This window comes from Lepus europaeus, chromosome X, assembly GCF_033115175.1.
Source record: "Lepus europaeus isolate LE1 chromosome X, mLepTim1.pri, whole genome shotgun sequence".
Classification (NCBI taxonomy): domain Eukaryota; kingdom Metazoa; phylum Chordata; class Mammalia; order Lagomorpha; family Leporidae; genus Lepus; species Lepus europaeus.
Window position 1 is genome coordinate 65,843,411 of NC_084850.1, and position 18,947 is coordinate 65,862,357.

General features: G+C 37.1%; 1 protein-coding gene across 3 annotated transcripts in view; it reads right to left on the reverse strand.

The window, feature by feature from the left end:
* HMGN5 (high mobility group nucleosome binding domain 5) overlaps positions 1 to 18,947 on the reverse strand; it is a 69,856-nt gene that overhangs the window by 8,752 nt on the left and 42,157 nt on the right. The gene's annotated exons all lie outside the window — the stretch shown is intronic.

Genomic DNA, 18,947 nt, shown 5'->3' on the forward strand with positions numbered 1-18,947 from the left:
GTGACAGGCTGTCAGACCAATAGGGATAGGTGGCCGGTTGTGGGGGGCGTGGCCCACAGACTTGCCCGAAACCTTCCTACGCTGCCGGTTCTGACCGCCGGTGGGGCAGAGAAGCACGCGGAATTAGTACGCGCAAAGTGTTCGGGGAGGAAAAGATCCGTTGCAAAGCCAGAGTTGTCTTGATTTTTTTTTTTCTTTAGTGTTCTAATGACATTCGAAAGCCACAGCAGTTCCTTTCTCTACAGTCTCCCATACCCACACCTTTCTGTCTTCCAAAGAGGGAAAAGTGCTTTTGAAAGAGGACTGAGTCTGAGCTACTCTCTTTCCCAGTCACCTTTGGAGGGAGGGTGAAGATGAATAGATAGCAGCACGGATTCAGAGAGTGGGAGAGTGGAGATGTTTTTATGGTTGTGAGAACTTCCCGCCAAAGCAGAATTAAGATCGTGGCAGGAAGAGGGTGCCAAAATGGCGCGCCTCCCGCAGGTGGAAAGCAGTAAAAAACTGGGAGTTGGAAGAACAGAAGGCTCGTGGAGGCGGGGATACCGATTAAATACCGTTATCCCACTTGGAGAGAGTCCACCAAAAATTCAATGAGAGCCAGCGGGAAGTTTGTAATAGCAGAGATCTGTCCAGAGGAAAAGCAATGATCCAGTAGATTTTTATTCCAAAGGTGGCATTTAGTGAATGCTCTCAGGAAAGTGCCTCTCATGAAAGTGTTTAGGACCATAGTCTGGATTAGGTACTCAACTCTGGTGCACAATTTAAATTTTGTCACAAATTTGGGATGAATGACTGAGGTGAGCTGTGCAAGTGCAGGTTAAGATCCTGTCTTTATCTGAAATCTTGATATTTTGCTCATCACAGATTTTTTTCTACTAGTTTGATCTTTTAAAGTGTTGCATTAAATTATCACTTACTTGCTGAGTTTGGGGCGACTGCTTAATTTTTTTTTTGGCCTAAAGAATGTCCCCCCAGCCTCACCCTAATCACAGCCAAATTAGGATAGCTTTCTACTCTAAGAGGCATCTTGCTGCCTTCTAGCATCAGCTCCTGACACCTGAAGATGTGGGAGTTATGGTAGAAACCAGCAAATCAGGTATTTGGGAGTAACTCTAGTTAAAATGGAGGGCCTTGTTTCCCATAGACTTTTTTCAGAGGAGCCTTGCTTTGGTTGTTGTGAGCACTAAGTGTTTAAAAGGGTTTCCCCAAGCAGCCCATATCCCTATTCCAGAAGGTAAATCTAAAAAGAAAGCTAACATTTTGAACAATTAAGAAAAAATTATGTTGGTGTCCATGTGGGTTTAAAAAATTGGAACCTTTAGTTTAAAAGGTAAATACAATGGTTGCTACATGGTTGCTACAGAATGCCAAACCATCCCTTCAAATTATAAACATAATTGAAGATCCCATCATGTATATTATGTTCACCCAGTGTTCTCCAACACCTATAGTGTGGAATTAAACAAATCAAGTAGGATAAGAGTGTCTAATGGCAGCTCAGTTTCCCTCTGCCTCCTTCATATTACATTCTGATTCAAATAGACAAATCAGAAAGACGATTAAATTGCTTACTTTGCCCCCAGTTACTGGGGATCATCCCTCAATGCTCTTGAAGTCCCTTACAGTGAAAGCATTGTTGGGAAAGCCCAGATGTGTTCCAATCATCTTACTGTCCATGAATTAAATAGAAGGTATGCATGCGAAATATAAGACTGACTCAAATGGATAAGGAAAAAAAACAGAATTAAAATGTGTCAGCACTGAAATGCATCCATTCAACAAATTCTGATTTAGTTTGTGAGTCGGATTTTGCTTTTGTAAACTAGCTTATGAAAATGCAAAACCCTGTGGCATGCAAAGTTGCATTATACTGTTTCTGCCCTTAAGGATTTTTATAATTTTTCAGGATAGAGCAAACAGATGCATACATATTTACAAGTCAAAATTACTTGTATCAGTGGTGTAATCTAAATTCAGTAATAAAACAGGAGAGAAGGATGTTTTCGAAGGAGATATTTGGAAAAGGCTTTTGTTGAGACATTTGTCTTGGCTGTGAACTTTTTGGATAGATTGCTATGTTACAACAAATGCAGGGGCAGGAAAAGTTTGTACTTGTTCAGGGAACAGAGCGCTTAGTCCCAGTGGATTGAAACAAATGATCATGAGGAGCTCTGGGAGGTAAGGCTTAGAGGTTGGAGGCAATGCAAAATGTGCTAATCAGTGAGCTCCAAAATTCCTCTGTTTGTCAGCAGTTCCATTTTTTGGTCAGATTTTCCTCCATGCAGTCTAACATGTTGTAACTGTGATTTATGTCTTAGTAAATTGAAAAAAAAAGTCATGCATGTATAAGAAAATTTTGTTATGTGTGCAACGTTCCTCTATTTCTTCACTCCTCAAAGTCCCATGTTCTTTCTAACCTTTAATCAAGGGTAGTTTTTTTTGTACCAGCTAACCTGGTTTAGACTCTGTGCCTTTGCTTTGTTTTGTCTGACTGCAGTCTCATTCTCTTATATCTTTACCTAGCAAACGTCTACTAAAGTTTTCAGTCCCAATCCAAATAACTTTTTGACAAAGAAAACTTTAACCAGTAGAATGTAAATGGTAGCATTCATATGTAGCACTCATATGACATCAAGCAAGTTTGATGTTTTTCCACTGTTTCCTCAACCACTTAATCCTGTTTCTTCACATTAATTCTAACTTGTATATACTTTCTTTTCCATAAATGTTTTCAGCACATCATGCTATACATACATTCTGTAGAATTTACTTCCTTATTGAAGTTTTTCTAAAACTAATAAATTATTCCACAGTTAAAATTCCATTTTTGTGTAATTGTCAAAGTGAGACTTTTTACTGGATCCTTTTGTTTTCTAAATTTACATTTTTATTTATTAATGACTATAAATGTTGATCTCCTAGCTGTTTTTCACAGAACTCCCTAGTTCTCTGGACTATTAAGCATACCAGAAGTTACTGGAGCTCTAGCATGTTCAGGTAATAACCAGTAGAAAATGGCACAAAAATATGTGAAAAAAATAAGATTATAGGCATTAACATGAAAATGTTTCAGACAGAGAATCTAAAATACAGTATTAAGATTATGTGTTTATGACAAAAGGGATGTTAATTAAGATAAAATAAGTCTCCAAATGTTCTATATATTAATAGTTTAAAATTACATATGATAATTAAAAGTATCCCAAATATACTGCTTTGCATAAAATGAGATTTGAAAAGTACTGATTGATTAGAAATAAATATTTAGCTTTCTGTATTAAAATATCTTTAATTTTGGCCCCATCCATCACTATACTTCTTCCTAAAAACCATAGAAAATACCTTAGTATTGTTATCAAATAATAACAATGCAAGACTTCTAGCATGTAATTAAAACATTGTATTTTAAATATATTGTTGGTCAGTGTTTAAAGAGAGCAAAATAAATGGTAAGTACACAGTGAGACAAATGCATCAATGTACTTATTTCTGAGCCTTGTTTATGATTGATAAGAGGAATTTACTTAGATTGATGATGGCACTTAGCTGAGAGTGACTCTAGGAAAACTATAATCCTCAGGATGCCAAGCTTCCTATTTCCTATGTTTATTCACAGCAGGCCCAAGACTAATAAAATACTGAATTAGTGAGTGATCCCTGATATAATGGATCTGAAAAATGTATTTTCAATGGTAAAAATGAATGGGACTACTTTCTAGGGGCAAAAAAGGACATAGTAAATTGTATGCGCCTACTTGCAAATTTTCCAACAACTTTTAAATAATAATTTAAGAGAATGATATTTTAGGGTCTTGGATATTACAGCTTAGAGAAGACTAGCTATCTTCTGGTTCAGTACTCTTTAAATATAGATAAATAAACTGAATCCCAGAGAATTTTAATGACTTGTCCAGGCTCATCTATTAAAAGTAGAGCAGAGACGTATATTTGGTTTAGCTGTGAAGAGTGCACATCCCATATCACAGTATCTGGATTTGAGTTCTAGCTGCACTCTTGATTTCAGCTTCCTGCTACTATGCACCCTAGGAGGTAGCATGTGATGGATCAAGCAGTTAGGCGTCTGCTACCCAATGGAAGACCTAGACTGAATTGCTAGCTCTGACATTTGGCCTGGCCTAGTCTTGGTTATTTTGGACATCTGGGGAGTGAACCACCAGATAGACGTGCTCTCTATCTCTACCTCTATCTCTACTTCTATCTCTATCTTTACCTCTCTTTCTTGCCCTCACTCTCTGCCCTCTCTCTGCCTCTCAAATAAACAAAAATAAATAAATCTTAAAAGTTGAGCATTTTTTCCATTTTTGTTCTAAAAATTTTACCTATGGTTGTGGAATTAGCAATTATGGAAGTTATGCAAGTGTGACTATATGATGTATTCAGTAAATAAAAATTCTACTCAATCTCAGTTACTACACACTCAAGAAGAAGCTTTCCATCAACCCATTTCAATGCATCTTTGTTGGTTTACTGGATCCTCTATTCATCTATGATCTTTCTTTTTAAAGATGTATATTTATTTCTCTGAAAGGCAGAGGAGGGTAGAGGAGGGGAGAGAGAGAATATCTTCCTTCCACTGGTTCACTCCCCAAATATCTTCAACAGCCAGGAGCTTGGAATTTCATTTGAGTCTCTCACGTGACTGCAGGGATTCAAGCACTTGGGCCATCTTCTTCTGCTTTCCCAGGTGCTTTAGCAAGGAGCTGCATAGCAAGTGGAGCAGCCAGGACTTGAACCAGCGTCCATATGGGATGCCAGCATTGCAGGCTGTGGCTTAACTCTGCTATACCACTACACCGGCCCCTCATCTATGTTCTTAAACTTGAATCTTCTAGTCAGTTTTCAAGTATCTCATGAAAGGGGAAAAATGGATCAAAGAACTATTTTTGCCTTTTACTTTTCCTATTTCTTTTTAGTCTAAAGTAATTTCAGCATATGGGGGTTTTTAGCTTTGAACTTGCCAAATACTTGTTCATATTTTCCTCTTCCATTTGCCAGCAGAGAGGTTTTCAAATAAAATTGTGGATGAACTTTCTTATTGGCTAAAAGTTATTTGAAGATTTCCAACTTCCAATAGGTGTCCTCATAAACTTTAAAAGTTTCAAACTTTCTCATTTTAGCTGCAAAGATTTCTGATTTCCTTAAATTAATCTATTTATTAAATATTTATTTATTTTATTTACATTATTTGGAAGGTGAAGTAATGGGGAGAGGGGAAGATCTTCCATCTGCTGATTCACTCTCCAAATGCCCCCAAGTAGTCATGGCTGGGCCAGGCCAAAGCTGGGAGCCAAGAACTCAATCCTGGTCTCCCACTTGGGTGGCAGAGACTCAACTACTTGAGTCAGTGCTTGCTGGCTCCCAAGATGCAAATCAGCAAGAAGTTGGATAGAAAGTAGAGAAGGGAATTGAACTGAAGCATCCCAATGTGGGACATAAACATCCCACATAGCATTTTAAGTGTTGCACTGAACACCAGCTGTTTTCAATATGACTTCTTTCTTCTAAGTTAAAAAATAATTGTAGGGGCCAGTGCTGTTGTGTGGTAGGTTAAGCCTCCACCTGTGGTACCAGCATCCCATAAGCGTGCCAGTTCGAGCCCCTGCTGCTCTACTTCTGACCCAGCTCTCTGCTAATGCTCCTGGGAAAGCAGTAGAAGATAGCCAAGTGCTTGCATCCCTGCACTCACGTTGGAGACCCTGAAGAAGCTCCTGGCTCCTGGCTTCAGATTGGCCCAGCTCTGGCTGCTATGGCCATTTGGGAAGTGAACCAGCAGGTGGATGACTTCTCTCTCTGCTCTCTCTGTCTCTCCCTCTCTCTATAACTCTGACTCTCAAATAAAAAAATAAATCTTTATAAAGTTTATATATATTTAAGGTGTATAACATGTTTTGATGCACATATATACAATGAAAGAGTAACATCAACAAAACAGTTACCTTTTTGTTGTAAGAGCATCTGAAATCTACCCTCCTAGAAAATTTCCAATAGATTTACTACATTCTAAAGAATTTAATTTTTTATTATAGTTAATATCTGTATTTTTGCATGAAATATGAGACTTTTATTTTTTTTTTTTTACTTTTTAAAAGCATTTAATTTCCACTTTAGTAATAAAAATCAGTCCCACAACCACAAGAAACCTGACAGTGTGACAACCCAGGGCTGTTATAAACCCTCCCTGAGGGGCCTCTGGAAACCCATGGTCTGGAGTCCCAGAGAAGCAACACTCCTGGCCAGCTGGGTAGGAGCCTTGCCCCCCTTGCCCTGACCACAGGACCTGGGTGGAAACAACAGAGTCACAGCAGCTGCTCTTCCCTAGACTACACAATGGGACCCAGAACAAAAAAGGATGAAGGCCACACAACCATCTCAGGACAGCTAGTGGTAGGAAAAACTGTCTCTGCGCTGGGCCATGACTTTCAGAAAGGAAATGTAAGACTTCTTAAATCTTAGTACTTTTCCTATGTTTTACCCTCAGCCTCACCTTATAGAAACACAGGCATTGATCCATAGTTTATAAAATTCTGAGATGTAAGTTAAGACATTTCTACAAGTTGTATGAATATTGTGGTACATTGAGACAATGACATCTTTGGTTTAAAGAAATTATATCTTAGCTTTATATATTTTAATCTACTTTAATGCTGCAGCCTTCTTCTATCTCCTTACAAGGTTCACTAATGCTGCTTACTCTAACAAAACTAAGAAAAACAAAACTTTGATAAGTGTCCCAGGCTGCCTACGTGAGGCAAAAGTCTATTTTTGGGAAAAGATCAGGTTTTCCGTGTAGGTCAATTGTCCATTAGAGAGGGTTGATTGGAAACAATCAACCTGACTAAGGGCAGGCATCTGGCCCAGCGGTTGAGATACTACTAGGACACCGGCAGCCCATATCCTCGTTTATGGGTTTGAGTCCCAGTTCCACTTCTAATCTGTCTTCCTGATAATGTGCCTTGTGGAAGATAGCAAGTGGTAGCTCAGGTACTTGGGTCCCTGATACTCACATGGGAAACCCAGACAGAGTTCCTGGCTCATGTCTTCAGCCTGGCTCAGGCCTGGTTGTTGGGATCATTTGAGGAGCAAACCAGCAAATGGAAGAGATATTCTCTCTCTTCCTCTGCGTTTCAAATGAATCAGTAAACATTTAGAAACAGTTACCCTTCACTGAGAAAATAGTGCTGATCTGTCAAATAGATTGTGTATCAGAAATCAACATCTTCACTAAAAAATACATTCAAATTAAGAAACTGATGCCATTTAACCAGAAGTTAAAGCTAAATGTTGGATTTTTAAGATGTCCATATCAACTAATTCTCTTTTACATCATGCTAAGATTTTTTTATTCTCTTTTCAGGTTTGGCCTTTATCTAACTATTTATAGCCTTATTTATCAAATCATTTTATAGCAAGTTCCATAGATCCCTGGAAATTAGTTTATTTTGTTATATGTTACTTGAAACACATGGGCCATGAATCAGAACTTGTAACTTGTTTTAATTTAGAACAAATGTGAGATATGACAAAGGTAAAAATATTTTTCTTCAATTTTAAAACTATGGATATGAAAGCTCTGATATAGTAGTAGAACTCAACTAGGTTTTCTTGTCTGGAAGATATTGACAAACTATACTATTGTTACCACTAACTGCATATTCTTTCAAAAGAAAAAATTGACAAATATCTGTTCAACAAAGGTGTTAAAGTCTTCAAATGCTCCAGAGGATGTAACAAAGACAGAACGGAGGGAGAAAGAGCAAAAGGAAGATCCACCAGGGAAGAATCATTAAGAAATTTTCTCTTAAGAGTAATTATCTGGGGGATCATTTATATACATCTCTGTGTTCTTATAGTTTAGTGACATGGTAGAAAATATTATAAGGTGTGTCCATTTACTTGTTTTACAAGAAATCATTCTCTTTTGCTTGTTTTAATGTTCTTTCTATTAAATCAGTCTATATTCACACTCTTTGTTAAATAATAGCTGACAGTTCCATTCATTTTACACCTACTTAAAACGTGAGAATTTTATATTGCAATGAGTAACCATTCAAGCTAATGGTCATGCTCAATTCTTACACATTTTAATGACAATAGTATAAATCTACACTTACATATTTTCATTATTTCCAATAAACTAAACATATTGTTGGAACTCTTTCATGGTTAAATTCCTGATAAAACATATCATTGGAATGGAACTCTTGGTTTCATGGTTAAATCGCCTAAATGAAAATAAGATGAAATAAGATGATTTTAAAAAATATATATTCATTAAATAGTTTATTTGTGGATTATTCATTGCTTAGTCTACTTTATATGGACTTATGGTTGATTCAGGTTAAAGTGAGAATATAATTACTCTGTTTCCCTTTTGTTTTTATGTTCTAGTTCATGTCCAAATTTATTGTTAGAGTAAGTGCCATTCAGTGTGTAATTTTTCCTGTATTGAGGTCCACACTGGAGATTTTTAAAGTAATCAAATAAGCATGTACGACACATGGTATTTTGGTTCATGAGATGCTCTGTGGAAACTATTAATATTGGTGTAGCTCTTGAAAACAGCAACATGATTTTGTGAGTTTATGCTAACTTTTGCCCATAAGAGATAGTATCCTATTATATTTGGTCATCATTATCCTGTGGAAGGATAATTTTATTAAATGTTAACTTGCCAGGGCCAGTACTGTGGTGTAGCGGGTGAGGCCGATGCCTGAAGAGCCGGCATCCCATATGGGAGCCAGTTTGAGTCCCGGCTTCTCCACTCCTGATCCAGCTCTCTGCTATGGCCTGGGAAAGCAGTAGAAGATGGCCCAAGTCCTTGGGCCCCTGTGGGAGACCTGGAAGAAGCTCCTGGCTCCTGGCTCCTGGCTTCAGATCAGCTCAGCTCAGGCCATTGTGGCCATCTTGGGAGTGAACCAGTGGGTGGAAGACCTCTCTCTCTCTGCCTCTGCCTCTCTGTAGCTCTACCTTTCAAATAAATAAATAAATCTTTTTAAAAATGTTAATTTGTGCTTTGTTTCCATTTCAAGAATTTAGTCATGTCTTTGTTTCTTTCCCTAAGCCAGTTTCTGACAGTATGCTTTGAGAATTACAAGGGCTAGATTCTTGGAATTTGTAGAACTTATTTATCAAAGAGAGGACAGGACTCAAAAGAGCGGAAGAGAGGAAAGAGTCATGTTGAAGGAGACTTTGAACTTTTCATAAAGTAGAGGTGAGGACAGGAACTGGAATGGTGAAACCAATGTACCTATTTGCACATCGTGTCCCAGAGTGAAATATGGCCATGGAATGCCAGATTAGATAATGGCAATAATGTGAGAGGGTCATCTTTGAAAATGGTTGGAACAGAAGTGCCTTAGAGACATATGGCACGATCTAACACTGGAGAATAGCACCAATTTATACTCTCACCAACACAGAAGCGTACCCACTCCCCTTACCTTAGCCAGTATTTAGTACATTAAAATGCATTAATTTTTTCAAACTGGATGAAATAGACTATCTTTTTGATTTGCCTATCTTTAGTTGTGAGTGCAGTTGAACATCTTCAAATGTTTAACTTTTGTATTTCAATTCTGTGTATTGTTTTACCATATGCTTTATTTTTTTCTCTTGGATTTTTCTCTTTCAACTATTGAGCTTTTTAAATTTTTTTTTTTGACAGGCAGAGTGGACAGTGAGAGAGAGACAGAGAGAAAGGTCTTCCTTTTGCCGTTGGTTCACCCTCCAATGGCTGCCGTGGTAGGCGCGATGCGGCCGGCGCACCGCGCTGATCCGATGGCAGGAGCCAGGTGCTTCTCCTGGTCTCCCATGGGGTGCAGGGCCCAAGGACTTGGGCCATCCTCCACTGCACTCCTGGGCCACAGCAGAGAGCTTTTTAAAAATTTTAATTGACTTTTAAAAAAATTCATTATGTTTATTTGAAAAACAGAGCTACAGAGACAGAGAGAGAGACAGAGAGAGAGAGAGAGAATGAATGAATGAATCTTCCATCCACTGATTCCCTCCTCAAATGGTCACAATGATCAGGGCTGGGCCAGGCTGAAACCAGGAGCCAGGAGCTTCCTCTGGATCTCCCATACAGGTTCAGGGGCCCAAGGAGTTGGGCCACCCTCTACTGCTTTCCCTGGGGCATAGCAGAGAGCTGGATCAGAAGTGGAACAGCCAGGACATGAACTGGCGCCCATATGGGATGCCGGCACTGCAGGAGGTGGCTTTCCGTGCTATGCCACAGTGCCAGCCCTTTGAGCCTTTTTAGTGATATTTTTCCAGATACAAGTCTTAAGTTTGTATGTAGTCTTATCAGTTTTTCTTTGTGATTTCTGTCTGTTTTCTCTTAGAAGAATTTTTTCATTCCCAAAGTATAAAAATATCTATTCACAACACTGTGTAGAAAATGTATGCTTTTACTTTTTATGTTAAATATTTGTTCATTTCATTCCTCTGGACAGCCTTTTTTTTTTTTTTTTGGCTTAGTAAGTGAGTGAGGTATAGCTTAGTTGTTTCCAAAATATGAGCCAACATAGAACTTATCATTTACAGGTGAAGAAGTTGAAGGCTAAAACAATGAAGAAACTGACCTGAGATTTATAAGTAAGTTATCAGCAAAGTTGAGACTAGAAATTGGCCTCCTATTTCAATTTTTGGCCTGTAATTTTTCTAACAAAGTATACTGACTCATTGTCACCTCTTCTGCTTAATTAAGTACTTTCCTGGCTTGACAGCTTTGTGATTTACTCTAACCCAGTAGAAATTGGATGAAAAAGCTTTTTAATTATAAACAATTATCTGCTTGCCACTTGGAAAGTGTGAATTAGAAAATGATTTATTTCCTTGTATTGGGAAGATCTATACCAGGAACTTCAGAGAGAGAGACCAGCTGTGCTTTAGACTGGTGCTTGGCATAAGTTGGGAAGGTAATGATCACAATGCTATCATGAGGGAGAATTGGGGTAGGGATGGAGATGAGGTAAGAGAGGAGAACTAGACTTCTTTGCATTTTTCTCTTAGGTCAGAACTCAAAGTCACTACTTGGAGATTATTAGTAAGATACTTCCTAGTTTTTTTCTGGTTAATTTATTCAAATCAGCATCCACTCATTGGGGTTTATTAAGTGTTAGGTACTATGTTAAGTTTTATGTGAACTATCTCTGTTCCTCAATTTACAGATGATGATAGTATTGGTGAGTCAGAACTCAAATTCAGATCAGTCTGACTACATTTAAGTTCTTTTAACCTTTATCTTTCCAGCAATTCTGCTTTAAATCTTAGTTCAAAAGTCCAGTATGATAAAAAAAATCAGCATACAAAATTTTGCTAATGTAATTAATTAGATTGAGAATTAATTATGTTTGGTTTCCTGTCTTGCAGTTTTAAATTTCCAGTTCTCCCTGGGACATAGTACCATCTTGCCTCCAACTGAGAAATAGCTACTAGATCAATGCTTGTAGAATGTAATTATCCTGACCACAGTTGTAATTCACATCCATTCGTTCCACAAATATTCATTGAGCACTTACCACTGCCCAGACACAGAGGATAAAAAACATTTGACTCTTTCTTGAGGAACACATAATCTAACAGAGATAAGTGTGCCTTCAAAATTACAATGTAATCTGATATGTGATATAATAGAAATATGTGGAAAGTAGTATGGGTATCAGAATAAGAAGCAACTAACACTGTCTGAAAATGGGGTTAAAGAAGACCTACTGAGAAGGTTAAGACAGAAGAAGAGGGATGAGAATTCCAAGTGAAGTAATTACTAATAATTTCATACAAGTTGCTTATTTTAGAAACATGAATAATTGTTAAAACACATATTTATTATGCTAATTATGTGTTTTTCAGAACACGTAAAATAAATAATTATTGAAAGATTTGCCAATGTATCCCTCCAAATTATCTTGTGGCCATCAATAGTAGTGTGGCCACAGTTTGAGAAACATTGTTCTGTTAGAGCCACTGGCATTATTCCCAGGGATCAATGCAGCTGCCTAGATTTTTTTTTAATAACTGAAAAAGTCACTATCTATTTGTATTATGTATTTCTTAGTGAGCTGAAAGAGTGGCATTTCTTTTTTCTTCCTTGACTAGAGAGAAGTGGGACATTGCCTTGCATACAGTCAGGTAAACTCCTGCAAAGTAAGGCTGCTGTGATTGAAGAGAGCTTATGAGCATCCAACATGAATAAAATATGTGATCTTGCCAGCTACCATTTAGGCAAACAAAGCCATGGATAGGTCAGTCAGGTGATTTGTGGAATAACAGCCTCCTTTTATAAGATGTTGACTAGACAAGACTAGAAACACTTGGCATATATACCATTATATGTAGGACACATAATTTTATTGATGTATGAAAAATTAAAACCATTAACTTTTTAAGTTAATAGTTCTGTTTTTTTGTTTTTGTTGCCAATTCACTTCACTGTTTCAATTAAAATTTTAAATATAAGAAGGCTTGGGACTTTAGTAAATTTAATTTATATTATTTTTTACTCTCATGAACATGAAAATATCTAAGTCTCTTTACAATGAGTACAGAAATGGAATGAATCTTTGGATGATGAATCTGTGAATAGATTTACATCTGGCAAACAAGAGTCACACTAAAAAGCACAGGTTTTATGTATATTGCAAAATTTCTCTAATATAAACTTAACAGCTGACTAAACATTGAACATTAGAAAACATACTATGTGCTGTACTGTCATTTCCTGAATGTGTTATTGTGTTCTTTGTTTACAAGCACTGATTACAGGCAGATTAGGACCTTTATGATGAGTTTAGACACTAGCATTTGATTTCATATTCAGCTTGAGTGTTCCAATGAGTTTTGGTTTTGGCTTCTATTATAAATTTTGGCTAACGGGCCCTCAAATTTCATCATTAGATTTGTTTACTTATCATCTTCATAGGTAGTTATTTTGTGATATACTTTACATATCATACAATTAATTCTTTTAAAGTGTACAGTTCAATTTTTTGTATATTATGAAGTTGTGCAACCACCACCACAATCAATTTTAGAACATTTAAATCACCCCCAAAAGAAACCCATTACCGGTTAGCAATCACTCCCCATTCTCTGCTAACTTCCTGCCCCAATTTATCTGTACATTCAACACAATATCTAAATTCATGTGGAAATTAAAGGAACCCAGAAGAGAGTAATCTTGGAAAATAAGAATAAAGTTTAAGGATTCAGAGTTCTCAATTTCAAAACTCATTACAAGGCAACATTAATTAAGATAGTGGGAGAAACATAGAGATCAATGGAATAGAACTGAGAGTCCAGAAAGAGACCATTGAATTTACGGTTAACTGATTTTTAACAACAATACAAAAAGAATTCAGTAAGAAAAAAAAATAGTGTTTTCAACAAATGACACTGAAAAGGGTTGATAGCTACATGCAAACAAATGAAGTTAGACTGCTTCTTCACACAATAGATGAAAAATTAACTCAAAATGGATCAGAGACCTAAATAAGAGATAAATGATAAAACTCTTATGCTAAAACATAGGAATAAATCTTCATGACCTTAAGTTAAACAATGATTTTTTTAGATATAACTCCAAAAGCACAAGCCATAAAAAAGACACATGAGACTTAATAAAATTAAAATATGTTGTGCTACAAACAAAATCATCAACAAAATGAAGGGAAAACCTGTACAACAATAGGAAATATTTACAACTCATATATCTTATAAGGGGCTTTTATGTAGAATATATAAAGAATACCTAGAATTCCATGAACAGAAGACAAATAACCCAATTTAAAAATAGAGAAGGGATCTCATATGACTCAGTAATTTCATTCTTAGATTTATACCAAGGACAAATAAAAACATATATTCACTCCAAAACTTTTTCATGAATGTTCACAACAGCATTATTCACCATAGGCTACACTTAGAAAGAAACAAAATCTCCACCAACTGACAAATGGATAATATGTGGTATACCAGTACAATGGAATGCTGCTTAGCCAACAGAAAGGAATAAAGTAGTGATACATGCTACTACATGGATGAACCTTAAAAGCATTATATTAGATGGGTGTTTGGTGTGGCAGTTAAGATGCCTCTTGGGACAGAGTCACTGGTTGGAGTTCCAGCTCCTCTGCTTTTGATGCACACCTTGGGAGGCAACTGGTGATGACTCAAGTACTTCAGTCCCTACCACCCATGTGGGAGATCTGGATTGAGTTCTGGGCTCCTGGCTTCTGACCTGGCCCCATCCTGGGTGTTGCAGGCATTTGAGGAGGAAGCCAGCAGATGGAAGATGTCTCTTTGTGTGTTTCTCTGCCTCTCTGCCTTTCAAATAAAGAAAATAAATAAGGAAAAAATTTAAAACATTGCTTCACAAAAAAGTTTCACTAAATAAAAGAAGCCAGTAACAAAAAACCTCAAATGATGTGATTCTGTATATGACCCAGCTATGTGTTGTTTACAAGAAATTCACTTCAAATTCAATGACACAGGTAGGCTGAAAGTAAAAAGATGAAAAATGATGTCCAGGTAAATATTAATTTAAAAAGTAAAAGGAAAACAGGTAGGCATTTATATGTTAATTAACAGTTGAGGTAGACTTCAGAGAAACTGATAAAAGAGTTAATACACCAGGAAGACATAATCATCCTAAATGCATGTGCATCAAACAAAGGAACCCAAAAATAAATAAATGAAGCAAAATTTGATAGAACTGAAGGGAGAGATGGGTGTAGTTGAGGATTTCAACATGCCTCTCTTAGCAACTGATGGAACTACCGTACATAAAATCTCCAGGGACATAGCAGAACTGAATGTTACAGTATTCAGTTATACCAAAGAAATGCTATAAACTCATCTCTTTATATGAAATGATTCAAGTTCTCAAGTTTGTAAGGAAAGAAAAGACAGTGGTATGCTGAGGTTACTGAGCTCTATGGTAAGAACAAGTCTTCTGTCCCTGTAAATCTATGCTAGTTTTGCTGACACATCTCAAACTATAAGTGGCTACACTGCATGATAAGTGCTAAGTTAAGAAAAAAAGATGGTTTTATCTTAAAATTCTTTTTAAATTTTATTTGTAAGGGAAGGGGGGAAGAAAGGAGGGGTTGGGGAGGTAGAGTGATGGAGCAAGGAAGGAGGGAGAGAGAGAGAAAGAGAGAGAAAGAAATCTGTTTCATCTGCTGGTTCATTCCCCAAATGCCCATAAAAGCTATGACTGTGTCAGGTTGAAGGAAGGACCCAGGATGCACTTTAGCTGGAATCCAGATTGGAAGCAGAAGAACCAGGACTCAAACCAGGCACTCCAATTTGGGATGTCAGTGTCCCAAGTGGCTACTCAAGCTATTATGCCAAATGCTCATCCTGGGAAAAGGTTTAAATCTGAGTATGTATGTATGTAGATATAGGAAAAATATTATAGGGTTCTGTACTGTCATTTTAGGCATCCCCTGGGGGTTCTTGGAATGTATTTTCTGAAGATAAGTAGAGAATACATGTGATAGAACAGTATAGAACTTAATACAAAAAGACACAAATGACTGCATGAAACTCTGAGGAAATATGAATAAGATCAGAGAATTGCATCATGTCAATATTTTGTGTGAGAGGTTCTGATATAATTTTAAGAGATGTTATTGGGAGTAAACTTGGTAAGAGATGCATGATATCTCCCTATATTATTTCTTAGAACTCAATGTGAATCTGTAATTTTATCAACAAAATTTTGAATTAAAAATACAGTTAATGAGATGTGACCATGGATTCTAGTTTGCTGACCTCTCCTCTAAACAATAAATAATATCCCACTTTTTTTTTAAAAAAAGGGAAACTAAATGGTCATTATACTTGTTGAGTGGCTGGTACCCATTTGCCGCCAAAGTAGTATTGCAGACAGATATTTGCACTATGTGAATGTGAATAGATCAGGATATATCCAGAAATAAAGCAAGTTTTATGCATATTACCACAAGGTAGCATTGTGCTGATGCACTTGTTATTTATCATAATAACTCAGGTTTCAGTTCAAAATTTAAATTGGAGTTGAAATTCCCAATTCTGGTTCCCTTTGTCTAGAGTTCTTCCCCATTCTTACCCCAAGCTTCTTCAAATCTTTGGTGAACTAGTACTTTCTCTTTGATGATAATATTTAAAACTAATCTTTTTGTCTCATTCCTTTTATTTATCTGCATAACACTCCTTCTTTTTAAATTTAAAAGCAGAATTTACTTAAGTCAGAGACCTCCTTGGCAGAGTGGTGGTGGTGGTGGTGGGGCTCCAAGAGAGGCAAAACCTGTAGGGGCTGGTGGTAGTGGGGTTTTTAAGCATAATTTTGGGGAAGAAAAAAACTTGACAATCAGCTTGACATTCAGTTACAAAGCAAGGAGGAAACCCATCAAAAGACCTGATCAGTAATCTTATCTGCGAGGGGTAGGATAGGTAACTTATTTTTACAGTAAACTGTGAGCTCAGAAGGATGGAATCACCACTCCCTTGCTATTCTCTTGGCAAAATTGGAAGCTCCTAAGGAGTGGGACAGGTACTTTTGACCTTACTAAAGATAACTTTTGGAGACATGCATTTTACACCATCAATTTCCACTGGGACCACCCGACTCTTCATATTCCTTCCCCCAGAAGAATGGACCCTAACTTCTTTTGGGGGGTGTAGGACAATGACTGCTCGGGTTTCTTCAAGCTGAGTAGGGGAAGAGTAGCAGTCAAGACAGGCTTCCAGCAAGAAGTGACCTCACTGGGGGGGGGGGGGGGGGACACAGTGCTAGCTTGCAGAAACTGCTTCCATCTGAGGTTTCATAAGCATGGCCATCTAGAATTTCACTGTTTCAAGTCTGGAGAAAATGAATCTAACAAGCACATTAAATTCACAGGGTTTAAAACAAAGGGCAGAGTCATTATTAGAGGACCTAGGAAAAGTGCTGTCCAAACCATGAGAAAGTTTTCCCATTGAGAGGCAAATAGAAACTGATAAGAGGGGCTTGATAACAATTAAGTGGGAGTTAAGGCTTGGCTAGATTGAGGCCCCGACCTATTTATCTCTTCACTTGGAGTGCTGGGAGATGCATCTCAAGGGAGGTGCGAATCTCCTTATGGAAGGCACCCTGTTGACTTCCATTACCTTGCTGGCCTGAATAGAAGGCAGGTGGCATCTCTAAAAGGAAATTTACAATTCTGCCTGCAATATTACAGACCTTAGTTGGCTGTCCCTTCTACAGTGGTGGTTACTTTGGAAGCTGGGCAGAAAGCTGTGTCCTCACTTTAACATCAAACATGATGGCCACCTTATTCACACTGTCTATAAATTTTGAAGTTATTAGTAAAACTTTCTATCCCTTAGTTTGGTTTGAAAAGGGAGTTCTTGCTTGCTTACTGTGCCCATGGCAAAGTAAATCTAGCTGTGAAATCATTTTGGCTATGCTATTTGGTCTTCTATGTGGCCAGGCTATTATTACAGAAAAACGTTAGCCATCTAACATTTTTAGTTAGTCTAAAGTTCAAACTGTACATACCGACGGAGAGTCCTTCATAATAGAGTCAGTTTTACATGTGCTAACTCTTATATTTAAGGTTATGTTTATGATTTTGGGGATGATCAAAGAGGCAGAGATTTTGTGTTCTGTTGAAGTAATCTATTGTGTTCTCTTAATGTCTCTGTTAAGTTCTGATGGTTTAAAAACAGCTAAGTTTTAAAAGAGTTATGGTTTATTTAAATATACTTATTCTAAAGCATGTGAGTGATCACTTTATAACAATGATCAAATCTGGTCTATATTATGTCATGATGTTAAGGGATCCTGCTTTTACCAGATATTTTAAACCTTTTTGGCATCTGTGACAGGCATTAAAAAAATCAAAGTTCCAAATTCTTTGGACTTTGACATTTCCATTTGGTCCCCTGGAAATAAAAAGGATATATCTTTCATATGTAGAGACAACAACTAATAAGAATGTTTGAATTATATTAAAGGTACTGTCAAGATGTGAAGTGGTGATAAATTTTAAGTTATGATAATGTAAAAATGCTGCTGATACAAATATCCAAAAGTTACAAAAGTCTAATGATCTGTTGTGTTGTTATCAGACATGATGGTTATCTTAATGAGAAAGGCCCAGAGGCCTAAAAGGGATAAATGTTTTATAAAGTACTACAAGTGCTTTCAAAACTACTGTGTGGAGTAAGCAAGTGCCTCTTCTTGTTGGTCACTTTTTAAATATGCTATTTAATTTAATTATTTGTTAGATTTATTTTCTGTCTCCTGCTTTAGAATGTAAGTCCCACAAAGCAATAATTCTTTTCTACTTTGTTCACCACTGCAAAGTCCTATCTCATAGTAAGTGCTCAATAATTACTTGTTCAATAAATAAATTAACAGAGTAACTTCCTTTCATTTGTTCAGAGATGACTTCCCAGTAGATTGATTTTCTTATTTCTTTTCTGGCACTCTGGTTTTCAGTGTGATTCATAAAGCAGACACACCTGAATAATCTGTGGTCACTGATATTGTCAGTAGGCCAGGATGAATCTCATCATTCAGGGTGCTTCTGATGATAGTTCAGTCATGGACCTGGACTAACTGAGTCAAATATCAACACAAGTATGAGCAGTACCATGTAATTTCCTACCCTGTTAGGTCCTTACAGATTATGGCTATCTCCTAGCAGCAGATGCCTATTACATGTGCTCCCCAATCTAATGGAGGATTGGAGTGAATCTGGATTTGCTAGACCATTTTTCAGTTCCCTGATGCCCTGAATTCTGGGTTTTTAGGTATATAGGCAGATTATATAAGCCGACAAGACTCCTGTGACTTAAGATAAAGCTAGCTGGAGAAAGCCTGTTTGATTCATCATTATTAGATAGCTGCAGCACTTCTTGCTGTCAGGCCTGACACACTTGTACATAAGGTGGCTGAA